The 23,198-nt window shown below is 44.5% G+C and overlaps 1 protein-coding gene and 1 long non-coding RNA gene across 3 annotated transcripts in view; one reads left to right on the forward strand and one right to left on the reverse strand.

Annotated features, from left to right (window-relative positions):
* Window positions 1-760: 760 nt before the first annotated feature.
* The window catches only part of LOC118362271 (leucine zipper protein 1-like), a 70,680-nt gene continuing 48,242 nt past the window's right edge, over window positions 761-23,198 (forward strand). For both annotated transcript variants that reach the window (XM_052485871.1, XM_052485870.1), the window contains exon 1: window positions 761-1,059. The gene's annotated coding sequence lies outside the window, so the exon portion shown is untranslated. The remainder of the gene's footprint in view (window positions 1,060-23,198) is intronic.
* LOC127913579 (uncharacterized) lies at window positions 2,909-4,439 on the reverse strand. Its single transcript, XR_008086071.1, has 2 exons — window positions 3,862-4,439; window positions 2,909-3,363 (listed from the first exon to the last, which is right to left on the reverse strand). It is a non-coding gene; the product is annotated as an uncharacterized LOC127913579 (long non-coding RNA).

Raw genomic sequence — 23,198 nt, forward strand, 5'->3', positions numbered from 1 at the left:
GTGTGTGTGTGTGTGTGTGTGTGTGTGTGTGTGTGTGTGTGTGTGTGTGTGTGTGTGTGTGTGTGTGTGTGTGTGTGTATATATATATATATATATATATATATATATATATATATATATATATGTGTGTGTGTGTGTGTGTGTGTGTGTGTGTGTGTGTGTGTGTGTGTGTTTTATTGTCACATACACCAAATATGTGCAGTCAAATGTGTTGTTTTACAGGGTCAGCCATATTATTATGGTGCCACTGGAGCAAATTAGGAGTAAGGGCCTTGCTCAAGGGCACATCAACAGGAATTCAAACCAGTGACCTTCCGGTTACTGGCCTGACAGACTAACCTCTAGGCTACATGCTGCCCTGTACTGCAAAAACTTGCTGTGAGATATTAGCCAGTACAGGGGGACATTATACACAGGGACCTAAGGGACCCTATTTATGAAAACAGCCTGTTCCTCTTCCCAAAAGCCCAATACAAATATTTGTATTCTTTCATAAAATAAATTGTTTTATTATAAGATATACCATATTGTCCATTGACAGGCCAAATACAGTCAAGTTTTTTCTGCAAAGTTTTCTGAAACGGCTGACTTCCTTAGGCTACATTCCCTTTACTCTTCTGACATTCTTTTTTAGGTCATTGCAATGTGCGGAAGCCTAAGCTCTAATATTCAGAGGCTCAAGTCATTTTCTCTCTGAATTCGACGTGTTTCGTTCTATATCCATGGGCGAGACTTGAGGAGAGGCGGGACTGTACAGCGGGGAAGGGCGTTCTTGCTGAGGTCAGACCCAGACTCGTCACACAAGGGGTGGGTCTTCCGGCGCAAAGGAAAACCCACCTTTTTCATTGTTAGGGACAAGGTGGAATGTGTTGGTTTGATCCTACAGCTCAGGCGGGGAATAGAGGGAAGAAACAGCGAACGCCGTAAAGTAGGAAAAAAGCCTTCTGCCGCTGGTGTACCAGAAATCTGTGAAATAACTTGTCTTTGGTTCAAATCTAGTCATCTAATCGGCACTAACCGAGTGAATTTGGGGACTATCGCAGATTCTTTCATTGCAAGGTAGGTGAACTAGCTATTGTAAAACTACACATATTGCTACATGGAAACATTTAACTGTGCCAGGATGCTGTAAGTTACTGAGTTCGACACGGGCAGACTCCGAACTGCGGCAAGTTTTGACCCCTCCTCCCCCTGCTCTTCTGCTGGCGCAGCCAAAAGGAAGCCTCCACGAAACACCAGACTGCGGTTAAAAACCTGGGCCACGTTCAGTAGGAAAACGGGGTGGAATGTTGCAGAAATAAATATAACGACGAAATAGAACTGACGTGATTCCATTATTAATCAAGTCAGACATGTTTGTCCAGTGGTACATATTTCCATAGCCAGGTATTTGCCTATTACTGTCTGAACTTTCTACAACGTTGTGTCCCGTTGAGCGGCCAGGTGGTTAAATTGTGTAACAGTTTGAAGTTTTCCTCTTTCGTAGCTCTCTAGTTGACCGTTTCATAATATTACGAGTTGCTAGGCTACTTTTGCGTTCAGTGGCGACGTAACTTTACCGCTATCAGGATGTGATGTTGGGGGTTTCTGAACAGGACATTTTTATGTTTTCCTCGAGAACAATGTATCCGGATCGAACGATTTCTTGAAATGAATTCGCAACACTATTAACCACTCACCTTAACACAAATCGAAAAAGTCCACTTTTTTTCTTAGTCAACTACACAGTCCACTGTCACCTTAAATATTTAGTAGCCTAAAGTAGGCCGCTTTTTTTGCAGGTCAACTGTCAAGGTAAATAACGATTGCAATGTTCTGAGTAAGATGGCAGTAAAAACCCTTTCTATATTGATACTTGACAGATAATATTTTAGCTGGTTCCCAAGTAGTCTGTGTTGACACAGCCATGGGTAATGTTCTTCAACTGGATGTCTATGGATAAATCATCAAATGCGTTTAGGTCAATGATGAAATTGCGAAGACAGCAGGGAAATATCAGCCTGATACAATTGGAGATTGTCTTGATCGTTGGCAATATTTTTTGCAAAGATCCACTTGACATGGGAAGGGAGTTTCCCCAAAGATAGCTATTTTTAATTTCACTGCAATATGGGAATTGGGCAGTGATACAGAAACCTGCACGTCTCATCAAAGTGAACACCTAATGGCTGAGAATCCTTTTAACACAGTACATTTGGATAGTCAAGCATTGATTTGCCCTCATGTTGGTGCGAGCAGGCTAGGTAGTGCTAGGTATCTACAGCCAATCCAGTAGGGTCTGGAAATTACAGTGAGCTTTGTTTGGTCAATAGCAATGTGATGTCGCAGAGTATTTGCATAAAGATCAGCTTTCCCCAATTTTGGTCCCACTCTATTCACGCTCCCCTACCCATGTTTGCGTCACCCAATGGTCCCCGCCCACTTTGCTTCAGATGTTGGCTCCGTTGTTTCATTGCCCCAACGTTCTAGGTGGATTTCCGGTAAAACAGCTGAGATCCACAAATCACGTTGGGGGTGACGAAACAACCATTGGGTGTGAGCATGGGTGAGAGAAGTGAACAGGGTGGGACCAAAATTGGAGAAAGCTGAACTTTATGCAATTACTCTGTGACATTGCCTTGCTATTGACCAATCGGAGCTCACTGTAGTAACCAACCCATACTAGATTAGCTGTTGATACCTAGCACTGCCTAACTTGCTTGCTAGCGCCAACATGAGGGCAACGCAAGTGTGGCTATCCGAATTCACGCATGAAAGGGATCTCGGATATAAGGTGTGTGTGTGTGTGTAAGTAATGGCAGGGGTGTGTGACTCAGGTACCTGTGAAAGTTTGTTGCTGTATGTGTACATGGACCACATACATAGTCCACATATAACGAGTGTCAAAGCAATGAGATGTAATGCTGAGTCTGAACATCGCATTTTATTGGTCACATGCTTGGTAAACAACTGGTGTAGACTAACAGTGAAATGCTGACTTACGGGCCCTTCCCAACAATACAGAGAGAGAAATAGAAAGGTAACCGCCTGGTATAGAGGGATGGCAGGTAGCGCATCCCCAGTGACATACTGAGCCGTAGGCACTACCTTCTATAGCGCCTTGCTGTCGGATGCCAAGCAGTTGCAATACCAAGCGGTGACCCAGCCAGTCAAAATGCTCTCAATGGTGCAGCTGTAGGACTTTTGGGGGTTTGAGGGCCCATGCCAAATCTTTTCAGCCTCCTGAAGAGGCGTTGTCGTGCCTTCTTCATGACTGTGTTGGTGTGTGTGGGTGAACGGGAGCAATGCTCCTTCAGCAGCAGTAGTAGTTGCAGCAGTGGGGTGTAGTAGTCTGCCAGGTTGGACCGTGGGATATAAATGGAGCTAGGGAGAAAGATAGAGAGGGGATCTGTTTCAGACATGAAGGCAAATCACTGCTGGCTTTCCAGTAAGTCCCAGAGCCAGCTACTAACTCTGCTACTGCTTCCACCCCTTATGATGGTGGAAACACAAGTACATGACAGTTAGACTGCGAGAGGCACAGATGCATGCATTGGAGATTCACTATTTGTGCATACAGGGGAATAATCTATCCATTTCTGCCTTAGTAGGATTCAGAAGTACATGGTCATTAATATTGTCGACACAAGCTGCTTCCAGCCAAGGAAAAGGCCATTTTACGCCATCGTGCCAAACCATTGACCGGTTACAATGCCAAACAAAGCAAGCTCCACACTTGAATTGCAATCCCTTCATATTCAGTCTGTGCGAACATTGGCCAAGTGGATGTGTTGGCCCAGTGGAGAGTACAAAAACTAGAGTGCTGTCCTATTCCACCTCCTATTTGGCCACTTCGTGCTAGTCTACTGTAGCAAACTTTACCTTCAACTTTGGCTGGTCACTTGGTAGGTCTCTGGTGTTTTTCCTTTGGGGTTATGTCGCTCTTTACTGCTTGATAGTGTACATTACGTTGTCTGAAGACTATTTTCAGAGGATTGGAATTGGAAGCCTTCACGGGTCCAAAAAGTTGGACTCGTTCAGAAATGGATGTGGTGCTTTCCCATCCGCAGTTAACCGGCGCTGAAGAAGTGAGAGGAGGTAAAGAGCAGTGACGCTCTAACAGGGGCCGCGCTTTGTGTGTCGGCTACTGTGAGCGAGTGACACGAGCAGGGAGGGAGAGGCAGCAACCAACCAAGCCGACTTGTGCTACAGTAGACTAATATCTGCCATAGCTAGGCTTTTTATTATTCAATATGAGTACTAGTACCCGTCTTGACTGCATCAAACCGGGAGAAGCTAACTAGCTAGGCTAATTGAGGTCGCATGCTCTTTCTGGTCTTACACAGTTACGTTATAATGTGAATGGAGTTGTTTGTAACAGTCTACTTGTTGGCTCTCGGTCGTTGTACCCTGTCCTTCTCGTTTAACTTTTAATTCCGTCTTCCATTGATTAGATATCTCCTAACTTTTGCCCCACACGGAGGCCCTTTGACTGTAACCTATTGCCGCTTTGATGTCTTACGATTGGCCGACAACAAGCTACATGTGCCCCTCGTAAAAATGGCTCTCTCGCTCTCCCCCGCAGCAGTCATGTTTGGATCTACAGTATATAGGTCCTTCCAGACAAGTCAGTTAAAATTACACATACCCGTGACAATCATATCAGATCCGACCTGCTCGGTCCCAAATCGGATCTCTGGTATCTGGGTACAGGTGGATCTGTGAAAACCTCTAATTGGAATCGTGTAGACAATGTAGGAGTGCCTGTGAACTTAGCCATTCCAAATGGACTTTTTATGATCAAGAGTGAAAGCAAGCAAAGGCGCAGAGTTTGTTCAGTCGCCAAAGTAATAATCCCCCCCCCTCTTTTTACGACCTGAGTTTACACATGATTCATTTTCCACTTGAAGGAAGCATGCAATGAAATGGCATCTGCTGCCTTTGGCTGAAACCAACGTGTAATCATTATGGATGTCCAATAAGTATAAATATCAGAGTTACTAGCTGGACCTGAGGATTACAGAGTGGCTAAATGACCAGTCTGGAGATTAAATGGAAAATGTTTTTTTTTTTAAACAACCGGGCAGGTCAAGTGTTCCGGTGTTGGTGTATTTCATAGAACTGTAACGGTCTATAGCCCTAGATTATATATGTCTGAAAATACTTAGTCTTCCGGGATAGCAAAGTCAACGATGTAGAGAATGATATTCCAGGTTTCTTTAATAAGGACCTTGTTGAAATAGCGCAGATGATTTCGTTTAGTGAAGCACACAGCCCACGTTTATTGTGATAATGAAATAATGGTCTGAGTATCCGGGACAGTGTCTCGTGTTGATGCTACGCAGGCCAGATGGACACTGCTGCCTGAGCACCGGCAAAGGGTACGTACTATATGAGAGTTCTAAATGCTTCTATGGAGTCTGCTAACACTAGCTTTGCCTTTTTGAGGTGTGTTTATTGGTGTTTTTTCCCCCCAATCCTGCCTTTAAGACCCTGCAAAGTGGTAGTGGTCCTCAAACCTTTCCCCCCAGCCACGCTTTTATCAGTGGTGGGTGGTGGGTGGGTGGTGGGTGACGGTCTTGTCTCTGTGATTTCAGCTGGAGTTCAAACCAATTGTCCGCTGTCTGTACTTTCTTGCAGCACCACTGATCTGATATCAGTAAAGCGTTCCCAGTTCACACTGTTCATGCTGTTCACTCACTCATTAAATAACGGCCTTTGACCTACTGGAGGAGATCTGTTGTCACTCCAAAGATGTCAGCTAGGGCAAAACCAGGCTATATTTATCCCGTACAGAGCAACATTATATTCCTGTGTAGGGCAGGGTGCCTTTTGGCAATGGCAAGACTTATTTAGAATTATTTTTTCTTACTATGCGTTCTTTTACCAAACAAACCTGGTTTTGTGTTATTTTAATGTTAAATTCCATTTCCACTACAACACAATGAACTAGCCTTTGGCCACTGAAACCCTAGCCCACATCCATGGAATCTGGAGCGTCCATAGAGTCGTGCAAAAGACTTCAGGAATCAGGTATTTGTTCCCTTTCTCCAGGTGCACAGGAGTCATTTGAAGGGGACACAATTAAGCTATGGCTTAATACATCTCTACTGTCACTGTTGTTATGCTGTAAGCATGGGTGGGTGTCTCCAGTAGAGCAGGCCACTGTATGGTAAAGCCTGGGGGTAACTTAAGTTCCACTTGGTGTTTGTCTGTGCATGTTTGGGGTTGGGTATGCCACAAGCAGATGGATAGTGTGTGTTGGCAGGAAGATGACGGGTACAGTTGAAGGGTCCAACATGATTGGGTCTTGGGTGGCTTTGCGTTGATCCTTTTTACCAGTGACTCGTTTTGGCCTCCTTAGTGTCAAAAGGGTGCAAAATGGGCAGCTCATTGTTGGATGCTTCGATTGGATCTGGCAATCGGAACCAAGAGTGGCGTTTCCTTGGTGGTCTTTTTTGTTGGAGCATGTGGCTATGTGATGGCAGCCTTCATGTTATCAATGGGATGTGCCTCAGATTGTCCCTTAGGATACTGTCAGTACGTAATGTCTCAAAGGCTATATTTTTTTGTACCCAATTGTAATAGTAAATATTTTCTTGCTCTTGTAGGTGATGAGCAGTGGGCTGGCTGGCTCAGCTAAATAAACTCGTAGCATTAGCTGGATGTTGATACATTTACCTACACCTCTTTGTGAGGGGAAAGATATAAACACACTTGAGATAAAATTCCTGAGCAATGAAATATTTCATTTGTGTGAACTTTGTAGCCTTTGTTTCCAGACCTCAAGACAGTGCACTTGGGAAAGTCTCTCCATGGCTGCCACGTTTGTATTGTGAGTTGATATGAGCTTGGAGGCTTTCGACAGATCCGTTAAAGAGTGTTAGAGGCTAGCATAGGAGGTATGCCGGTGAAGGAATGTGTTGGAATATGAGCAATTGGTCAGAACCGAGACCATAAAAAAGACCATTCTGAATGATTTACCCATATGGTCCACTATCTCTAAACCTATTGTCGCTTGCTCTTGTCTCTACCTCACTTGTCTCATACTGTTTAATATATATATATTTATATATATATTTAGAACATTCAGGTTTGTAATGCAAGCTTTATTAAGTCCTCCATTTTGGGCAGCACAAATAGGCTACAGAGGTGATTTAAACACATTGCTTCAGATTAGTGGTCGACCGATTAATCGGCATGGCCGATTTCAATTAGGGACGATTTTCAAGTTTTCAAAACAATCGGTGATCTACATTTTTGGATGCCCATTGCATTCCACGAGGAAACTGTGTGGCAGGCTGACCACCTGTTACGTGAGTGCAGCAAGGAGTCAAAGTAAGTGGCTAGCTAGCATTAAACTGGTGATATTACTAGGTTAACTAGCTTGTCCTGCAGTGCCTGTTAATTTATCATCGACTCAGTCTACTTCGCAGAACGGGGGATGATTTAACAAAAGCTCATTTGCAAAACAAAGCACAATTGTTGAACGAATGTAACTAACCATAAACACCAATGCCTTTCTTAAAATCAATACACAGAAGTACATATTTTTTAACCTGAATATTTAGTTAAAAGAAATTCATGTTAACAGGCAATATTAACTAAAGAGATTGTGTCATTTCTCTTGCGTTCATTGCACGCTGTCAGGGTATATGCAACAGTTTGGGCCGCCTGGCTTGTTGATAACTAATTTGCCAGAATTTTACATAATGATGACATAACATTGAAGGTTGTGCAATGTAACAGCAATATTTAGATTTGGGGTTGCCGCCCGTTCGATACAATACGTAACGGTTCTGTATTTCACTGAAAGAATAAATGTTTTCTTTTCGAAATGATAGTTTCCGGATTTTACCACATTAATGCCCATGGCTCGTATTTCTGTGTTATTGTATTATTAAGTCTATGATTTGATAGAGCGGTCTACCCGTGCGATGGTAGGCGGCAGCAGGGATGTAAGCATTCATTCAAACAGCACTTTCCTGCATTTGCTAGTAGCTCTTTGCTGTGCTTTAAGCATTGCTCTGTTTATGACAAGCCTATCAACTCCTGAGATTAGGCTGGCAATACTATATTCCCCATAAGAACATTCAATAGTCAAAGGTATATGAAATACAAATGGTATAGAGATAAATAGTCCTATAATTCCTATAATAACTACAACCTAAAACTTCTTACCTTGGAATATTGAAGACTGATGTTAAAAGGAACCTCCAGCTTTCATATGTTCTGATGTTCTGAGCAAGGAACTTAAACGCAAATATTGCATTTTTACTTTCTTCTCCAACACTTTGTTTTTGCATTATTTAAACCAAATTGAACAGGTTTCATTATTTATTTGAGACTGACTTGATTTTTATTAATGTATTAAAATAAGTGTCCATTCAGTATTGTTGTAATTGTCATTATTACAAATATATATATTTTTAAATTTATATATATATATATATTTAAAAAATCCGATACCAGTTAGTATCTGATTTTTTTTGGCCCTCCAGTAATCAGCATCGGCGTTGAAAAATCATAGTCGGTCGACCTGTTAGTGATTAAAATCGTATCTTACCGAATTGTTTCAAACTATGTTTCAGAGATGAGTATAGAATCGTCTTGAAAAGGAAAGATGCACATCCCTACTGCTGAGCCATCCTCCATTTCCTTGTCTCTGAAACGGAGACTGATTTTGTCATTGCTGCAACACCAGAATATTAAAATGTTCCTGCTTAGTTGCATGATGACCTGTATTAGTTTGATATTTTTCTGTTTTTCTGCAGAGCCATCATAACATCCTGGTATGTATGATTCTTTGGACTGCGATTGGACCATAGAAAGAAAGTATTTTGTTAACTTCTCTTTCTCCTAGTCACCCACTAGAGAAAGCCAACATGATCATTATTGTACTCATGCCAAGAATTGTGTTGGTGGCAAAGTGTTGAAGGCGATAAGTTCTCAGTTGCCCCTCGCCACTTTGGATCAACATTTGGTTGGCACAAAGAAGCAGCTACTCCATGTTTTGAGTACTTTCTCCCACGGTAATGGACTGACTTGGATGGTTATCATTGACGTCCAGGCCCTGTTGTGACTTTGAACCCAGAAGGGTCCTGTACAGATACAGTAGGCTACACTGTGCCTATACAAAAAGGCTTCTCAAGAATGGCCCACGAAATGCAATCCTTTGAATAAAAGAAAAGGAGGTAAATGCTCAAAAATCATGTAGAGTCACTGCGGTTGAACTGGGACAGAGGGATGGACGGGGAAGTTAACAGGGAGAAAAAAGTTAAGAGATTTCTCCTTAATTCCTCAGCTACAGTTATTTTGTGTGTCCCTTGAATCTTCTGGATAGGCCACATTTTTTTCACCATGGTCTCCCAACGATTCTTATCTACGGCTTCTCGACGAGTCCCTCGGCTGTTCTCACATGAGTCCTCCCTCCTCTACGGCCCGCTGTTCTCACATGAGTCCTCTACGGCCCGCTGTTCTCACATGAGTCCTCCCTCCTCTACGGCCCGCTGTTCTCACATGAGTCCTCTACGGCCCGCTGTTCTCACATGAGTCCTCCCTCCTCTCCGGCCCAGTTCCAGGGGTTCATAGGGTCCTCTCCAGCCCAGTTCCAGGGGTCCATAGGGTCCTCTCCAGCCCAGTTCCAGGGGTCCATAGGGTCCTCTCCAGCCCAGTTCCAGGGGTCCATAGGGTCCTCTCCAGCCCAGTTCCAGGGGTCCTTTGGGTCCTCTCCAGCCCAGTTCCAGGGGTCCTTTGGGTCCTCTCCAGCCCAGTTCCAGGGGTCCATAGGGTCCTCTCCAGCCCAGTTCCAGGGGTCCATAGGGTCCTCTCCAGCCCAGTTCCAGGGGTCCATAGGGTCCTCTCCAGCCCAGTTCCATGGGTCCATAGGGTCCTCTCCAGCCCAGTTCCATGGGTCCATAGGGTCCTCTCCAGCCCAGTTCCAGGGGTCCATAGGGTCCTCTCCAGCCCAGTTCCAGGGGTCCATAGGGTCCTCTCCAGCCCAGTTCCAGGGGTTCATAGGGTCCTCTCCAGCCCAGTTCCAGGGGTTCATAGGGTCCTCTCCAGCCCAGTTCCAGGGGTATTTTTGGAAGTTAATGAAAAGATATCTGAAGTGCTTACCCTTAAAAGGGATATCAGGGTGGAAACTTGTTTCACATTGTGTGTGGTACCAGTGTTGAAAACACTGGAATGTCGTGCGTTAGTGGGCTGGAAAGAGTGGGAGTGGGGGGGGGGGACACGTCTGGGAAAAGGGATAAATATTTGTCATTTTTCAGAATCCATTCCTGTGTGGTTCAAGGTGCATTCTTCATGTGGGAAAATGACTAGTGAGGAAGGTGAACATCGGACTCTAATTCGCAGGATATCTTATCTATCCACAGCAAATTCTTATTACAGGACTGTACCTGTCTACATTACATAACCTGTTTTTGAACGATCGTCTCAGATGACTTCATGTACCACACACACTGGTACTTTGCACAGTAGGCCTATCTCTGAAGTCAAAAGTATCTCAATCCTTTAACTTTTACCCCTGAGTATTCCATTTAAAATCCAGTCAATTCAGAAAAGTAAACCAAATTCCAATTCCACATTTTCCTCAGTGAAAAGCATTGAAAAATAATTGGAGTTGAAATTTCATTGTACTTCCTGAATCGAACTGGAGCTGACATGCATTTTATAGCCATTTCTACTCGGACTGTTGTACTACTTTGAGTATTGTAATGGGTCTTTCAACTCCTGTACCATGGTAGTTGAGCTAGACACATTTTCCTAAGCATCTTTTTCTTCACTCGCAGGATTTAAGATGGGCCTCTTATTTTCTGTTGCTTTTTCGGTCGAGACGGTCCTCTGTTTTTAGTTCTCTAGGCCTGTGGTTGGCAGATGGCCGGCTGGTCCAGCCTGGCCTCGCCAGCATACCACAAGCTACAGGAGTTCATCCCAAGGGCTCTTGTTGACATTTGGTCTCCCAGAGCGATAGCTTGCTGCTGTTCTAGTAACTCTGAGATGAGAAGACGTTGACAGCAAATGTGTGGTTGGCAGACTTTGCCAGAGGTGTCTCTCGTACTCACACTTCAAAGTGTGTGAGGGGAGGATGGATGATAATGAATAGGGAGAGACGTGGGTAAAACGTGTGTGAGGGGAGGATGGATGATAATGAATAGGGAGAGACGTGGGTAAAACGTGTGTGAGGGGAGGATGGATGATAATGAATAGGGAGAGACGTGGGTAAAACGTGTGTGAGGGGAGGATGGATGATGATGAATAGGGAGACACATGGGTAAAAAGTGTGTGAGGGGAGGATGGATGATGATGAATAGGGAGAGACGTGGGTAAAACGTGTGTGAGGGGAGGATGGATGATGATGAATAGGGAGAGACATGGGTAAAACGTGTGTGAGGGGAGGATGGATGATGATGAATAGGGAGAGACATGGGTAAAACGTGTGTGAGGGGAGGATGGATGATGATGAATAGGGAGAGACATGGGTAAAACGTGTGTGAGGGGAGGATGGATGATGATGAATAGGGAGAGACATGGGTAAAAAGTGTAATTTTCTGTTCTTGGCAGTTCTTAACTCGTAACTAGCCTTGCTGCTATGTTTTGTTTTACTTCTTAACCAGAGAGAAAGAGCGAGTGTTGGAGTGCGAAAGAGAGTGTATGGGGGAGGAACCGCAGGCTGCTTGTTAAACATGACCTCTAGAAGGATCGGGAGCTGTGATTAGCGTATTTGGTGTCAGTGAGAGGGCATCTAGGCAACAACCTGGAGCACCTAGCAACCAAAGCCACCTCATTTGTTCAGAGAGTGACAGCCCTGCCTGCTGTAGCCAATTATGCCATAAGAAATATAATCTAGTAATTTATTTTTGAAGTAAGCCAACATAAGCACCAGGCATAAGACTACTGTAACTTAACTGTCCTGGGCCAGTATCCACAAAGCATCTCAGCAGGAGTGCTTATCTTGGATCTGTCCATATAATCTTATTAATCTAATAGGTTAAACTGATCCTTGATCAGCACTCCTACTCTGAGACTTTGTGAATACAGGCCCTGATCTTACACTAGGAGTGTGAACATTTTAAACAGTCAAATATTTAACTGAAATTGGGACTGAAATTGGGACGTTAAAGCTTAAGAAAAAATCCCTAACCAAATGTTTTTTATATATTTTTTTTATCACAGTGCAGTTATCACAAAACTACCACTAGAAGGAACTGATCATCATAAAGGGAAAAATGTAAATTTAACAAATACCTAACGCAACAATGCTGTAACGTTAGGAGGAGATATGGATCTTTCATATGATTTGTCACAGATGTAAAGCACTCCACCTCATCGTAGTTAAGTTTGAAAAATTGCGCTGAAAGGCAAGCTGTCAAACTGCCGTTAATAAGTGACAAGTGGCACGCTGTTTATCAGTGCCGTGCCCAACATCCTTAACTAGCTAGCTAAAATTCCATCCCTGTGTTTATCAGTAACACAGGCTACAACAAGCTAAATCAGCTGATTTACATCACTGGCGACCACTATACTTGCACATAATTTGTGCAGGAGTCAGGCCTGGAATTTTGTGATGTTAGGGGTAAGGCCATTTGGTCCCAATCTGGTGAGGTGCCCAATCTGCCAGCGCGCCAAGCCATTTAAATAGCAAATTTATTCTGTTAAGACATGTGTATGTAGATAAATAATTAGCTGACCTTTTTATTGTTCTTTTGTTTTTTCCTCTTATGTTTGTTGTGTAGTAAATGTTTTTATTTTCATAGTTTTAATGTTTTTTCCTGTGAAGCACATTGCGCTGCAATCCATGTCTGAAATGTGCTGTATAAATAAAGCTTGATTTGACTTAAGTGTAGGTGATGGCCTGTGTGTATTGGCTACAGTCGGTCATGTCCAGACCGACGCTGACAGGAGGGAGGAGCCAAACCGCACCACAACATCACCCACCTTGCAATCTGAGCGGAGGCGGTCAACATTGTGAAACTATTTTACCATAAAAGCAATTGTTTAAAATCTGGATGTTTTTATTTATTTATGATGCATGTCTTACCATGTTCCGACCATAGGATTGTTTTCTCAACACTTCCTCATATGCCATTGAAACCAGCATTTCTCTTGTGTTAACTTAATTTTGTTTTACAGCAGACAAAGACTCAATCCTATTCATATTAACTACCCATGCGGTGTGCATTGGAGAACAGTGTTTGCAATTTGGAACATTCCTGCTTATAGCCTTACTGCAGTGTGCACATTGCTGTGCTTATAATGTCAAGAAATAGCCTTAATAGTTTATCAACATTTTAAGCTAAACTTTCTGATCTGTCAGCCTCATTGCTTTTATTAAATGGTGTTTTGATTTACTGTGGTTGTATTAATTTGGTTGTATTAATTTGGTTGTATTAATCTATCGCCCCACAACTGTCCCAGAGTCTGTTTTTGGAAGATTTATTTCTGTCACAGAACGACAAGCTGACCAATAGAATAGGTCAACTTTTGTAAAATTGGGGAAAGTAGAGTGACATAGGCTAGTGCTTTTGCTGTTCGTTACTCATCTTGTTGTCTGACAAAGTAAATGTGGACAGTTCTTCTACCATCTCCAATATGCACCTTGGAATTCAACGTGCGCTGTTGCATCCCCGATGTCTGTCTTCACTAGTTGCCTACTTCGAAGTTGGAATTCCTGTGAAAAGGGCACGATCACGTGACGGTCATTGGCTAATAAGAATTGCGATATCTGAGAGAGCCATGTGAGTGAGAGGTGCTTTGGAGCAGGGCCATTTGGCAGCCTGGAGTAGGGAATTACAATTATTATATTCGGGCATGTTTTTTTTGTCGTTGTGGGAATTACATCCACACTCTAGGGGGCATCGACTGCCATGGCAATTCGAGGCCTGGTAGATGTAGAATAAAAATAAACATTTTTACAGATTTCTCAGTCTATTTCTGCCCCAGTGCCTTTGTTTCATAGAGCGAGTCATGTCAGGGGCGCGGTAGACCATGTTTCATAGAGCGAGTCAGGTCAGGGGCGCGGTAGACCATGTTTCATAGAGCGAGTCATGTACAAGACGGGGGCGCGGAAGACCATGTTTCATAGAGCGAGTCAGGTCAGGGGCGCGGGAGACCATGTTTCATAGAGCGAGTCATGTACAAGACGGGGGCGCGGAAGACCATGTTTCATAGAGCGAGTCAGGTCAGGGGCGCTGGAGACCATGTTTCATAGAGCGAGTCATGTACAAGATGGGGGTGCGGAAGACCATGTTTCATAGAGTGAGTCATGTACAAGACGGGGGAGACCATGTTTCATAGAGCGAGTCATGTACGAGACGGGGGAGACCATGTTTCATAGAGCGAGTCATGTACGAGACGGGGGAGACCATGTTTCATAGAGCGAGTCATGTACGAGACGGGGGAGACCATGTTTCATAGAGCGAGTCATGTACGAGACGGGGGAGACCATGTTTCATAGAGCGAGTCATGTACGAGACAGGGGAAACCATGTTTCATAGAGCGAGTCAGGTCAGGGGCGCGGTAGACCATGTTTCATAGAGCGAGTCAGGTCAGGGGCGCGGGAGACCATGTTTCATAGAGCGAGTCATGTACGAGACAGGGGAAACCATGTTTCATAGAGCGAGTCAGGTCAGGGGCGCGATAGAGCGAGTCAGGTCAGGGGCGCGGGAGACCATGTTTCATAGAGCGAGTCATGTACGAGACGGGGGAGACCATGTTTCATAGAGCGAGTCATGTACGAGACGGGGGAGACCATGTTTTATAGAGCGAGTCATGTACGAGACAGGAGAGACCATGTTTCATAGAGCGAGTCATGTACGAGATGGGGGAGACCATGTTTCATAGAGCGAGTCATGTACGAGACGGGAGAGACCATATTTCATAGAGCGAGTCATCTACAAGACGGGGGCGCGGAAGACCATGTTTCATAGAGCGAGTCAGGTCAGGGGCGCGGGAGACCATGTTTCATAGAGCGAGTCATGTACAAGACGGGGGCGCGGAAGACCATGTTTCATAGAGCGAGTCAGGTCAGGGGCGCGGTAGACCATGTTTCATAGAGCGAGTCATGTACGAGACTGGAGAGACCATGTTTCATAGAGCGAGTAATCTACAAGACTGGGGAGACCATGTTTCATAGAGCGAGTCATGTACGAGACTGGAGAGACCATGTTTCATAGAGCGAGTCATGTACGAGACGGGGGAGACCATGTTTCATAGAGCGAGTCATGTACGAGATCGGGGAGACCATGTTTCATAGAGCGAGTCATGTACGAGACGGGGGAGACCATGTTTCATAGAGCGAGTCATGTACGAGACGGGGGAGACCATGTTTCATAGAGCGAGTCATGTACGAGACGGGGGAGACCATGTTTCATAGAGCGAGTCATGTACGAGACGGGGGAGACCATGTTTCATAGAGCGAGTCATGTACGAGACGGGAGAGACCATGTTTCATAGAGCGAGTCATGTACGAGACGGGAGAGACCATGTTTCATAGAGCGAGTCATGTACGAGACGGGAGAGACCATGTTTCATAGAGCGAGTCATGTACGAGACGGGAGAGACCATGTTTCATAGAGCGAGTCATGTACGAGACGGGAGAGACCATGTTTCATAGAGCGAGTCATGTACGAGACGGGAGAGACCATGTTTCATAGAGCGAGTCATGAGACCGAGACAGGAGAGACCATGTTTCATAGAGCGAGTCATGTACGAGACGGGGAGACCATGTTTCATAGAGCGAGTCATGTACGAGACGGGGGAGACCATGTTTCATAGAGCGAGTCATGTACGAGACGGGGAGACCATGTTTCATAGAGCGAGTCATGTACGAGACGGGGAGACCATGTTTCATAGAGCGAGTCATGTACGAGACGGGAGAGACCATGTTTCATAGAGCGAGTCATGTACGAGACGGGAGAGACCATGTTTCATAGAGCGAGTCATGTACGAGACGGGAGAGTCCATGTTTCATAGAGCGAGTCATGTACGAGACGGGAGAGACCATGTTTCATAGAGCGAGTCATGTACGAGACGGGGGAGACCATGTTTCATAGAGCGAGTCATGTACGAGACGGGGGAGACCATGTTTCATAGAGCGAGTCATGTACGAGACGAGACGGGGGAGACCATGTTTCATAGAGCGAGTCATGTTTCATAGACGAGACGGGGGGAAACCATGGTTCATAGAGCGAGTCAGGTCAGGGGCGCGGAAGACCATGTTTCATAGAGCGAGTCAGGTCAGGGGCGAGGAGACCATGTTTCATAGAGCGAATCATGTACGAGACAGGGGAGACCATGTTTCATAGAGCGAGTCAGGTACAGGGCGGGGGAGACCATGTTTCATAGAGCGAGTCATGTACGAGACTGGGGAGACCATGTTTCATAGAGCGAGTCATGTACAAGACGGGGGCGCGGAAGACCATGTTTCATAGAGCGAGTCAGGTCAAGGGTGCGGGAGACCATGTTTCATAGAGCGAGTCATGTACAAGACTGGGGAGACCATGTTTCATAGAGCGAGTCATGTACGAGACTGGGGAGACCATGTTTCATAGAGCGAGTCATGTACAAGACGGGGGCGCGGAAGACCATGTTTCATAGAGCGAGTCATGTACAAGACTGGGGAGACCATGTTTCATAGAGCGAGTCATGTACAAGACTGGGGAGACCATGTTTCATAGAGCGAGTCATGTACGAGACGGGAGAGACCATGTTTCATAAAGCGAGTCATCTACGAGACGGGGAGACCATGTTTCATAGAGTGAGTCATGTACGAGACGGGGAGACCATGTTTCATAGAGCGAGTCATGTACGAGACGGGGGCGCGGAAGACCATGTTTCATAGAGCGAGTCATGTACGAGACGGGAGAGTCCATGTTTCATAGAGCGAGTCATGTACGAGACGGGGGAGACCATGTTTCATAGAGCGAGTCATGTACGAGACGGGAGAGACCATGTTTCATAAAGCGAGTCATCTACAAGACGGGGGCGCGGAAGACCATGTTTCATAGAGCGAGTCATGTACGAGACAGGGGAAACCATGTTTCATAGAGCGAGTCAGGTCAGGGGCGCGGTAGACCATGTTTCTTAGAGCGAGTCAGGTCAGGGGCGCGGGAGACCATGTTTCATAGAGCCAGTCATGTACGAGACGAGGGAGACCATGTTTCATAGAGCGAGTCATGTACGAGACGGGAGAGACCATGTTTCATAGAGCGAGTCAGGTCAGGGGTGCGGGCGACCATGTTTCATAGAGCGAGTCATGTACAAGACGGGGGCGCGGAAGACCATGTTTCATAGAGCGAGTCATGTACGAGACTGGGGAGACCATGTTTCATAGAGCGAGTCATGTACGAGACGAGGGAGACCATGTTTCATAGAGCGAGTCATGTACGAGACGGGGGAGACCATGTTTCATAGAGCGAGTCATGTACGAGACGGGGGCGCAGGAGACCGTGCTGGCGAATAGATTTAGAATTTTTGAATATTGATAAACTGCAGTTGGGACGTCAAGTGTGCATCGTCTCAATGCTAATTTTAGCCAAAACACTTGCAAACTAGAGTGATCACTATCGAACACAACAACAAGTGGCCACTCGATAAAGGACTTTAGGAGCCAGTTGTTCAGCAATGAGATTCAGCCTATTACTGTGGAAGATAGAAGTTAATTCTCCACTTAGTGGTCATACGCAGTAGGACCATACTCTGCATTGTGATTTTTAAAGGAAAACTGTTTTTATTTTTTGTAATGGTTTGGAAAATTGTCCATTTTTCACATCCCTATCTTACAGCCACTCTCCCTCTGGTCCTCTCTGTTTTCAGCCCGAAGAGAGAGGGGGAGGGAGAGACCTGCTGGACTACATGTGAATGAGTCCTCACTGAGTGATGTCACTCGGACCCTGCGATAACAGTCTTGGCCTCTGTCTAGCCTTGATATCCATGAGTGGGGGCGTTGGAGTTTAATGACCCGTTGGCTCACATTGCTGTGGCAACCACCAGGCATGTTTTAAACATCCCGCTCTGGCCCCCTCTCTCGGTGTCTGACGGCTGACTATAACGCATCCGTGTGAAAGAGAGGGCGCGCTCCTGGATGGCTGCTTAGCCTTTCTGAATGACAGATAGCTCGCCTCCTCTCTGGTCTGCCCCCACAGATAGAGGGAGAGAACAAGAGGAAAGGGAGGGAGAATGGGGACGAGGAGGAGGGTGAGAAAGAGAGCGGGATGACGGACACCTGTATCAACATCTCTGCTGATTCAAAATACACCTTGTGTATTATGCTATTCTAACTCTCCACTGTAAGTTGAGTCCCCGACTGAGTTCCTAAAAATCCATTCATTTTTTTTTTTAAATGCCCGAGGTCTGGACCTTGGTGTTCTCATGTGTAGTTATGGCCCTGCAGGCAGGTACTGTGGTCTGTGTGCTGGTTGCCTGGAAGTGAGTGTGGGGCAGTAAGTAACAACACTGAGAAAGCACAATTCCATGGTAACAGAGTGATGCTGAGACACAAACCAATGATTGCTAAGTTAAACAAAGCATACAACTTTATGCACAAGGACTACTTTTAAACAATTTCCCCCGAAAAAGGAAGGAAGTGTGTTTTAAACAATCCCCTTAACATTCCTATGGTCAAAACACTGTAAGACATGCCTCATAAATAAATAAAAACATCCATTTTCTAAACAATTGCGTTTATGGTTACAAAAATGTAGAAAAACACATTTACTTGAACAGAGCATATGCAATGTTTGGTAACAGAATGACGGCACCAACAGCACCAACCTTTACGTCTGCACTTGTTCTTCAAGTAGATGTGTTTTTGTAGAATCTTTGGTGGAAATGTACCTTTGCAATCATTGGTATTTGTTTGATATGTACAGTACCAGTCCTAGGTTTGGACACACCTACTCATTCAAGGGTTTTTCTTTTACTATTTTATTCATTGTAGAATAATAGTGAAGAAATCAAAACTATGAAATAATGCATATGGAATCATGTAGTAACCAAACAAGTGTTAAACTGTTGGAAAAGCATTCCAGGTGAAGCTGGATGAGAGAATAACATGTGTGCAAAGCTGTCATCAAGGCAAAGTAGGCTACTTTGAAGAATATCAAATATTACATGTATTTTGACGTCTTCACTATTATTCTACAATGTAGAACATAGTAAAAATAAAGAAAACCCTTGAATGAGTAGGTGTCCAAACGTTTGACTGATTTTTCACTTTAAACATGTACAGTATCACACATCTTCAAAGATTGAATAGGATCTTCCCTCTTTCTTCCTGTCATTCGTAATACTCCCACTCCAAAACCACACATTTTTATTCTAGTCTGGATGTGAATGGTCTAAAACTAGCTTTGAGTGATTGTGTCAATTATGTTTACTGTTGCCTCTGGCCGTGGTTCTGTAATTCTATGTGGATAATTACTATGGGCCTGTATTTCTGTCGATCCTTCTGCACTGTACTGTAGAGCATACATGTGGAATCACTGCTCCCCTCTGCCATCTCTCCCGTCTCTCTCTCCTCTCCTGCCTCCTAAGCCTAGGATCTAAACAGGCGGCTTTCAAAACAAAATTCCTTCTGGATTATTTTTCTTGTGATCAGAAAATATACATGTTCTCTGGGTGACGAATGTTTAGACGCTAGGCTTTCCTTTCCTCCCCCCTCTAGAGTCTACTCTATTTTCTTCTGATGCAAACAAAAAAGTGACAACTATTTTACTTTCCATAATCATGTGCTAACATGTCTGGATGGAAGCTTTCGTCAGTGTTATTTTTCTGCCCGATCCATCACAAACTCAATCAGCTCTTTGAAAAGGGGCAGTGCGCGAGTGGGTTGGGTGTCTCTCTCTCGCGCCCGCCCCCAACCAGCCGGTTGCTTTTGGAACTCCTCATGCTAGCAGTCTCGTGACGCAAAATAGCTGTAAAAATAGAAATGTTTGAAGAATTTTGAAGCGTCGTTTCAAGTCGCTAGGTCCCGTCTGACTGCTGTATCCAGGCGCTGGGAAGATAGAAATAGGGCCGTCCTCACTGTTTGATCCGTTCTCTCTAACCTCTCTGGTTGGAGTGCCGTGTTGTCTTTGGCCTGGTCTAGCGAAGGAGTCTGCTGAGGAGACACACACACGGCCCATGTGTGAGGCATCATCGTCCTGCCATCTGGAAGGCCCTCATGCAGCCTCATTTATACCCATCCTTCCCTTATTTTTCCATGCCCATCGGTAGGTCACTCACCCACATCACGGTACATATGCTGTTTTATGGTTCCATGTTAAGCTTCCAATGTCCTACTTAACCCAGAGTTAAGTGTGAAATCTCTGTTTTATAGGGCTGGTTGCCCGGATACAGATTACGCATTTATCCTAGACTAAAAAGGACATTTAACTGGAGAATCCCATCGAGTTGCGAGAGCGATTGTGTGTTTTCTTCAGTTGTCTTGCTAGTAGGTTTGAAATGCTTACTAATCACCGTTTTCCCTGTATAGTAGGCAACTTTCAACCTGTCACAAGGTGATTTACTCTGTCGTTATGTAAGCATTTCGTTACATGTATATCATGTCCCATACGACTAATAAAACTTGTAACCTTTTATTGGACCTGCATACAGCCATAATAGGATAAGTAAGGCACTTCCTTGTCTGGCGTTCCTGCCCCTCACTCCCTCCCTGCCTGCCTCGGTGACATGGGCCTTCCTTTGTCCTGAGTAATAAGGCTACAGGAAGACCTGGCTACTGCGGCAGCTCGCTCCACAGGAATCCTTAACACTCCTAGACCTGACTAGCTAATTTGTGTTCTGGAATACTCTGCATTTTTAAATTTTATTTTTATGATCCAACATTCTGTCCTTTTTAATGATTTTCTTGTCGTGTGTCTGGATATATTTGTCTAGCTAAGCTGGCCCTCGTCCACTTTGCTGTGAACTGAACAATGCCCTGTCATGGTTCTACACGTTGGGTTCAGTTACTTGATTGAGCCACAGTTTGCTCTTTCTCATTTTCTGACTGGCATGCAGCTTCACTCAGCATCCTCGGGTCCTTCCCTCCCCACTGACAGACATCAGCCATTTTACTGTGTTGGTGCTCTTGATGACTTTGATTAACATGACTCTAAGTGCCAGATGTGAGTTTTCCCCTCCCTGGTCAAACAAGGGCACAACAGTGACTGTGGTGGTGCCAAGGGCCAAGAAAATCCTTCGCCCACCCACTTGGACCGACCAACTCATTGTAATTCTCCCTTTTTCACAATCTGCCTTCATTTCCCTTTCTCCTTCCCTCATGCTGGTCTGAGGATGGGTGTGGATAGGTGGGCTCCAGTGTCGGCCATGAAGAATGCAGTTAAAGTCCTGTTTTATCTGCTCTCCCTCCGAGCTGGAGGTCTAAGAAGCATCTGGCCCCTCCGACATGCCAAACACAAAAGACCTGAATGGGCAGCAGACCTTATAAGGAAGCAATACGAATCAATTCAAGTCCAAGAAATACCTTTTTTTTTTTTTTACCCAAGTGAGTCACCTTATTGTGTGGGTTGGCCTGGGGAATGTTCTGTAACTATTTTAAAATGACGAGGAGCAGCAATAGTAGGAAGCTAGTATTACTGCTTTTTGTGATAACGATGACAATTGTCAAGTAACTGTACATCGTTTTGCTGCTTTTACTCCCTTCCATTCTGGGGTGTACAGTGTAGAACGAAAGCCGGTTGAAAAAGGGGGGGGGGGAAAGACTTCTAGGCATACTTCAGGATTTTAGCAATGAGATCCATACTGGACGCAGATATAACAAGGTACCCACGAGTTCATCTGACTCTGGGGAAGTAGATATAACATGGTACCCACGAGTTCATCTGACTCTGGGGAAGTAGATACAATCCTGAAGTGTCCCTTAAAGATGTCCTCCTGCTATTTTTGAGCTTTTACTTTTGAAAAACAATATCCCAAGTATAAAAAAATAATAAAATACAATAAAGTACACACACTAAAGGGTAAAAAGCATATGCTTTGAGGAACTGCAAACTTCAAGGAGTGAGTCTAATGGGAATCCGTGATGTCCCCGCCCCCCTTGCTTCAGGAAGAATAGAGGAACAATGAAGAACAAAAGAGGAAAGCCTCCCCATTTGTGCTTTGTCATGACTGACTTTTAAAAAAAAATTTAAAGCGGGTGTTAAATGAGGTGAAAAGGAGACTGGAGTGCCACGTTAAGGTTGCTTTTCATCTTGGGATAAAATATTATAATTACATCAAATCAGTTTATTGGTTGCATACACAGATTTGCAGATGTTATTGCGGGTGCAGCGAAATGCTTGTTTTTCTAGCTATAGCAGTGCAGTAACACCTAGCAATACCCCTCATCGATCTACATGCAATACCCCATAATGAGAAAGGAAAAACAGTTTTTTTAAAGACATGTATTTAAAATAAAAACTGATCACATTTACATAAGTCTTTACTCAGTACTTTGTTGAAGCACCTTTTGGCTGCGATTACAGCCTCGAGTCTTCTTGGGTATGATGCTACAAGCTTGACACACCTGTATTTGGGGAGTTTCTCCTGTTCTTCTCTACAGATCCTCTCAGGCTCTGTCAAGTTGGATGGGGAACGTCTCTGCACAACTATTTTCAGGTCTCTCCAGAGATGTTAAAGTCTGGGCTCTGGCTGGTTTGCCACAACAAATACATTTGTTTTCATCTGTTCCATTTCAGTCAACCAAGACTATAGCAGCCAATGAGAGCCATGTTCTATCCCATGCTTCCCACACCTGTTGTTGGCGTTTCTCCCAAGTGATGTTTGCGAGTAGCTTCGTTCATTAGCGAGGGGGAAATGAACTGAGTTGAAGGAAATGAAGTCCCAGAAATGCAAGAACAATTACTGCCAAAGAAAGATGGTGTGTCTGTTGTTTGGGCTTATGTTGGTTTTAAACTTAGTGATATCGAGCAGAGTGAGGAGGTGTGCTTGAACTGTTGCAGAAACTATAACAACCACTTGCAGTAACACAAGCAACTTATTCTACCATTTGAAACACAGACATGTAAATACAGCATGATGAATGCATGGCGAATAACAAATTAAGCATAGGCCAACAAGTGTCATGATGAGCAAAGCCCATGCAACAGTCCATTACGGAATCGTTTGCACACACAACTCCCTATGCAACACACTCACAGACGGAATTAAATAACATGGCCCTAAATTCAGGTTTGATTTATTTCACCTTTATTTAACCAGGTAGGCAAGTT

The sequence above is a fragment of the Oncorhynchus keta genome, chromosome 29 (genome assembly GCF_023373465.1).
Source record: "Oncorhynchus keta strain PuntledgeMale-10-30-2019 chromosome 29, Oket_V2, whole genome shotgun sequence".
Classification (NCBI taxonomy): Eukaryota; Metazoa; Chordata; class Actinopteri; order Salmoniformes; family Salmonidae; genus Oncorhynchus; species Oncorhynchus keta.